Genomic DNA, 7,517 nt, shown 5'->3' with positions numbered 1-7,517 from the left:
TTCTTCATGAACCCAAATCAAACGCGTTTCTTACTTTTTCATGATCGAACTCAGTCTTGAAACACCATCGCCTCCACCTCTTTTTTAAAATAGATAGATACATATGTTTACCCATATCACCTTCCATAACCCACCATCCCGGTCACCATCTCAACCGTCACCATTGAAGATGCCATCACTCGTTATTATGGTTGATTGCTGCTACTACTCTATTCTCGCTGCTACTGCCACTCGGTTCTGTTTCTATTTTTTTTTGCTGTGAACGAGCATGATTAAAAATAAATGGTAATGGTTGGATAATGATGATGACACATCAGTGAGTGGATGATGAGTCAATGATGATGTAATGTTAATAGGTACATGCGTATTTTTTTTATTTGTTCTCTGGCAGTTCAGTAACAACTTTGCAAATGAAGTTATACGGTCCAAAATAATCCAGAAGTTAATCGGGCTTATTAAATTGATTGTTGGGCTGCAATATATTTTTGGACTTTTGGGATTTGGGCCGCTGCTTTCTTGTTACCATCGAGAACCACAACCTTTCTTTTAGGTAGTATGATGTTAAGAATTATAATGAGGAAACCTGATATACGAGTATTATAATGAACATGATTAGTGATTCTAGGTGATTATAATAGATAGTGATATAATGGTCATGATGGTGACGAGTTGGATAACGATAATATAGGATAATGATGAAGTTTTATGATCATGGTGATAAAGATAATAAACGATGATGATGATAAAAAGTAAGATGATGATGAATAAAAATATAAGGTGCGAAGGAAGAACGATGGTGGCTTGTGTGTATGTCAATCGAACAATACAGAAGCAAAAATCCAAACATTGTGTTGCATCATGGACTTTTATTTAAAAAGGCTAAAAAAGGTTAGTTGGGCTGCTGCAGTCCATTAAGCTTAGTGGACTTTGAGTTAGGCTAGTAAATGAGTTTAGAAAAATTTAACTGTTGGGCTGTGTTTGTTTGTGTTGTTGGGCCGAGATTCGATTCCTGTTTTATGATTTGGCCGAATAATGATGATGAGGGAAATAACATTGATACAAGATATTTAGATAATGATGCCTGTGATCGATAATTAGATGATGATGCGTGTGATCTTATGTTGATAATGATTCATGATCGATGATAATAATATTGGTCGCGATGATGATGATATTATGAACATAAAATGATAGTGACGATTTCATAGGAACTATGAAGAAGAAGGGAGCAGATTCATTTGAGTAAATGAATTAGGGTAGTGGTTAAATTAGAAATGAAATGGTGATAGAATGTTTAGGATGTTATCGGGTTAGAAGAACGTCGCGGGTTCAAACCCGGACTTGGGCATTTTTTTAAGGGCTACTCCTTTGAGGTAGTTATTACAAAACTCTTATTATTATTATTTCATTATTTTTTTATTGATTGTTATTAAGTAATTACTATTATTACCAATATTAAAAATAAGATTACTAGTATAATTAATATCATTATTATTATTATTATTATTAAAATATATAGTATTATTATATTATTAATATGACTATTAAAATTTCAATTAGAATCATCATTTTTATTAAAAGTACCATTATTATTTAAAATATTATCTTTATGAAAACTAACATTTTTTATCTTATCATTATTATCTTTTCATTAAAATTATTATTATTACTAACATTACTTTTATTACTAGTATTATTGTCAAAACTATTTTTAAAAAAAAAATGAATATTCTGTGCATAAAATATACTTATTACATATATTCTAATTATATTAATATTTTACATAACTAAATATATAAAACCTATTAATATTATTTATATAAATACTTACATATAACAAACCATTGATTTTTTATTATTATTATAACACTAAACAAGTATATATATAAATATGGATACATTAATATAACTCTATATAGATTTTAATCATTTTAAAACATATATACAAAATAATATATATAACATATAAGTTATTAATATAAAAATTATATCATTAATAATAATAATATATATGAATTTGTTCGATTACGATTATATGTTTTAATATAAATACGAATAATATAGGTTCGTGAATCCGAGGCCAACCGTGCATTGTTGAATATAGTCATATGTATTTTTACTACAAAATACATTAGGTGAGTTTCATTTGCCTTTTTACCCATTATATTTTTGGGCTGAGAATATATGCGCAATTTTTATAAATGTTTTACGAAATAGACACAAGTAATTGAAACTACATTATATGGTTGAATGATCGAAGCCGAATATGCCCCTTTTGCTTGGTAACCTAAGAATTAGTAAACCGATCTACTAATTGACACGAATCCTAAAGATAGATCTATTGGGCCTAACGAACCCCATCCAAAGGATTTCCCGGAATGATAGGGGATATTCTTATATGCATCTTGTTAATGTCGGTTACCAGGTGTTCAATCCATATGAATGATTATTTTTGTCTCTATGTATGAGACGTATATTTATGAGGAATGAAAATCTTGTGGTCTATTAAAATGATGGAAATGATTATTTATGTTAAACTAATGAACTCACTAACCTTTTAGTTGATACTTTAAAGCATGTTTATTCTCAGGTATGAAAGAAATCTTCCGCTGTGCATTTGCTCACTTTAGAGATATTACTTGGAGTCATTCATGACATATTTCAAAAGACGTTGCATGCGAGTCATTGAGTTCATCAAGATTATTATTAAGTCAATTATAGTTGGATATATTATGAAATGATATGCATGCCATCAACTTTCGATGTAAAGCAAGTTTGTCTTTTAAAAACGAATGCAATGTTTGTAAAATGTATCATATAGAGGTCAAGTACCTCGCGATGTAATCAACTATTATGAATCGTTTATATTCGATATGGACTTCATCTGGATGGATTAGGACGGGTCTCTAGAGTTGGTATCAGAGCAGTGGTCTTAGCGAATCAGGTCTGCATTAGTGTGTCAAACTGATAAGTCGTTAGGATGCATTAGTGAGTCTGGACTTCGACCGTGTCTGCATGTCAAAAGTTTTGCTTATCATTTAGTGTCAAAAATTATTTGCTTATCATCCTTAAAGTCTAGACACGTCTTACTGCCTCTATTGCATAGACAGTGTATAGATAAATTCATATCTTAGCGTATCAGTTATTGTTACCTTTACCTGACAGCTTTCGTAGATTCCTCCGTAACTTATGGGATTTTAGTATTATATATGTATATGTAAATTATGTATTGCAGGGTACTAATCTACATCCTATAATCTATTTCTTATCGAAAATCCTTCATCTAATCGTACGAGATGAATCCCTCAACCAGTTTGAATCCCTCAGATTTTGATAGCTATTCCGACAGCTACTCCGATATGGATTTCCACTCGAGCTCCGAAAGCAGTGTAACCGGAATGAATCAATCAATTAGCCATCATCTATTCTGGATGAATTGGAGATGGGTTTGTAGCCTACTTAATCATTGGAGACAAAAAGAAGGTGTTCATTTCCATGAACTAAATTCACCTCTTGACGAAGAACCTGAAGCACTTATCGGTGAACCAGTCCGAAATATCATTTTCACCCTCATTTCCCGAATTTCTCGTCATGATTACATAATATCTCAGATTCTAAACCTTATTCATTCGCTCGTTTTCTTACCGACGATCATCCCGAAATAATGAAAAAAGTCAACGAGCTTCGCACTCGAGTAATCAATTTGAATAATATGGTGCAAAATTTACCAGCTTCAACAACATCACCGGCACCAACAGTACCATCAATAAACAGCATCAGTACCATCAACAATCCAGGCCTCAACATCTCATCATGTACCTCGAGTATAATCACCATTCTACATGACGTTCTACATCTTCATTCTTCATGACGATTATGTAATCTCTAATGTTTTAGAGATTATGTACTCTAGTTCTAGCCGTAAATCTGATGAGTTTAATATCACATTGACTCATTAAATCCATGATTACATCTGAAGAAAATATGTAGGTATATATATATTTTTTTATATATAAAGATTGTAATTAAAAATTATTTCGTACAAACTGTTAATGGTGAAAATATTTTAACGGGTAGGTAATACCCGAGGAATATTTAGATTTCACATTAATAAGTTACATTGTACATTCTTCGAATCTGATTCAACAGTCAATTACTATCCTATTTACAACCACCGATATACGTATCCGTTCACCGCAGAATAACGATTTTCATTCAATTTCATATTTGAATTTTGATCTATCAGAATCCAACAAGTGGCATAATGAAGAAAACGTTGGACAAAATAAAATTTGTTAGAAACAAACAAATTAACTATGAGTAAATTTGTTAAGAATCCACGCTAACTGTTCCTAGCTAACTGTTCCTAGCTAACTGATTACATTTTATTTATCGCAATTTATTTATCGCAATTTATATTCTCGCAATTTTATTTATGTCATTTAATTTCTGTTATTTACTTTACGCATTGAATTTATCGTCATTTAATTTCTGTTATTTATTTTACGCACTTTAAACATCGGGACACGTATACAAGGTTTTGACATATCATATCGACGCATCTATATATATTATTTGGAATCACCATAGACACTCTATATGCTGTAATGATCGAGTTCGCTATATAGGGTTGAGGTTGATTCTATAATAATATATATACTTTGAGTTGTGATCGAGTCTGAGACATGTACACGGGTCACGATACGTATTAATTAATTCAAATATTATATATTGAACTATATATGAATTATTGGACTGTCAACTGTGGACTATCGACTGTGGACTAATAACATTGAACAATTAAAATGAATTAAAATATTGATTATAATATATGAAAGTAAACAATTCTTCAAGTTTGCCACTTGATTTCATCTTAAACCTCATTTGTATCTTGACGATTACAATCTGCGTTCAAACCTTTCATGATTCTTGAAAACATCTCAATCGAGAGGATGAATCAACCGCATTTCATCTACGGAAGGAAAGATTTATGCATATAGTTATGCACCTGAAAAACTCTCGGAAAACTGAGTAAACGTTTAACACATAGCTGTGTTAATTCCTTTAGTGTTATTATTACCCAAAATAACTTTACAATCCCTTTCCAAATTAGCCAATTTTGTCACAGCTCCAACAAGTTATCTTCGACTTTTCACTCGGATTAGCTTATTATGACCCCGATATATAAATTGTCTTTCGTCATCGATATCGGGAAACCGTTTATATCTCACCACATTAGCAGTAAATTTACCAACAACTCCGTTGATCTTTTACTTTTTGAAAAATCACTATATTCAGTGAAACCCTATCATTTATTCATTTACATCTTATAACGAGAATTACTATACCAACTACCGAGAATTAGCAAATCAGTATTTTGAAATGTCGCAGCATGTCTACATCAACAGTTATATGTAAACATATAACATTTATCTCTTAGAATTATGATCTTCCATTCTGAAATTTGAAAGAAGCATCGAGTCTACAAATCAATACCACAAATTCTGAAAAAGCTGAATACAGCAACAAAAACTGTACACGACCTTAACCGTCGAAAGTTTGATGATAAAGAATGGAGTATTGGAATCACTCAATAAAAAAAAAATTTAGTACCGAAAAGCGGATTATGCGAAACTATGAAGGAAGCCATGGAAAAAACACAAAGAATAAGTTTGACTTCAAAGAATCCAAATGATTCAATGCCTGCTGAAGTCTTTAGCGAATATCTTGCTCCTTACTCTAAACCCTTGCGGACAATAGTCTCCATCATCCTCTGATCTTAGATATTAAAAGATATTATCGTATCTTTCATTATAAATATCCTCGATATTTCTGAATATATTTTCATAACTAATCTTATCTGAAATCATTTATCTCTTGGAGCTATCAGTGTTACATCATATGAGAAACTATTAGTTTCTATATTCTGTAAACTTTTGAGTTTAAAATACGAATGTTTTGAAGTAGTATTGGGAACTGATGCACGAGTTAGTATAATATAATGACACTTGATCAACATAATTATATTACAGTAAGTAATGCTGAGTTTCTAAATGGGACATGATGATTCACAGATCATAACGTCATCATGTGCCATGTTACATCACTCTTTCATTCTGCTTAACTTCTGAACATATCAACAAGGTATATTCTTGATAGTTCTATTCTCAGTGATTCTGATAATTTGACAAATCAAATCGTGCTGTTACGTTCTTTCCTGCTTAGAACATTATAATCATTCAAAACTCCATACCTACAAATTCTGGACCATTACAAGCGGTGCTTAATCACAAGAAGAAGAACCGAAAGAATGAAGCTCCGAAATAGAAGTTGGAGTATAAATCGCAGCAAATAGAAGAAAGCAACTGTGGATGACAATGATTATAAAAGACAGAAGCAGGGACTTCGAAATATAAAGGATGACATAAAACCCAACAATAACCCAGAAATTACAAACCATATATATCGATGCATATAGCAATATAAAGACACGGGAGGACTAAAAACACTATAAAACCAAGAGTATAGTAGAAGTAAATAGATTCCTCCGGCGGCAGATGAAAAAGAAGAACGACAGATATGAAAGTGAGGAGTATATCGAGAATCAACACTGGATGGAGCATATTGACGAATACTTTAAAGTATGAGTTAAGGGAGAAAGAATAAAAAGTGTGAGTTGTAAGGAAACGAAGGGGGTGGATGTATAGTAAAATAACCGACAGAGCAATCAAAACAGATGATCGCATTTAAAGCAGATCCAAATTTCCTAGATTACCAAAGAACCAAGTCTTATTACAAAGATTTTCTCTAAATCCCTTGAATTCCGGAATTCAATCACGACTACGTCAAAAGTTATGGAGAATCTCCATTTCTTCATCTCGGTCTTTTGTGATAGCTTCATTCATACGCTTCGATTAATCGAATCATTTTATCCATATTACTCAATGATGGTAAAACTCTATTTATCAACTCATATTCGTCATGAAAACATTTTTATTGTTAACCATGACCACCTCACTCAAATTTCGGGACGAAATTTCTTTAACGGGTAGGTACTGTGACGACCCAGGAATTTTCGACTAAATTTAAACTTAATCTTTATATGATTTCAATAAGATAAAGATGTAATGTAGAGTCTAGAAAATTTTGAAACGATGTTCATATATTCATTTGACCTTTGACTATTCTCGACGATTCACGAACAATTAATTGTAAATGGTTATGTGTATGTATATATATATATATATATATATATATATATATATAATAGTTGGAAGAATATAATTTTAAGTATTATATGTTGTTATTTTTAATTATGTAAAATAAAATAAAAATAAGATATTATAATAATTATTATTTAAAATTTAAAATATATCTAAATATAAATAAAGTATATAAAAAAATAAATAAATATTAAATAATTGTAATACTCATTTGATGTTCCGAATAATATTAAGCAAGTTATTTTCTAACTTATGTAATTTTAAAATAAACGGTGATACGAAAATATGTTATAT

The sequence above is a fragment of the Rutidosis leptorrhynchoides genome, chromosome 5, assembly GCF_046630445.1.
Source record: "Rutidosis leptorrhynchoides isolate AG116_Rl617_1_P2 chromosome 5, CSIRO_AGI_Rlap_v1, whole genome shotgun sequence".
Classification (NCBI taxonomy): Eukaryota; Viridiplantae; Streptophyta; class Magnoliopsida; order Asterales; family Asteraceae; genus Rutidosis; species Rutidosis leptorrhynchoides.
This window is presented reverse-complemented; position numbering follows the sequence as displayed.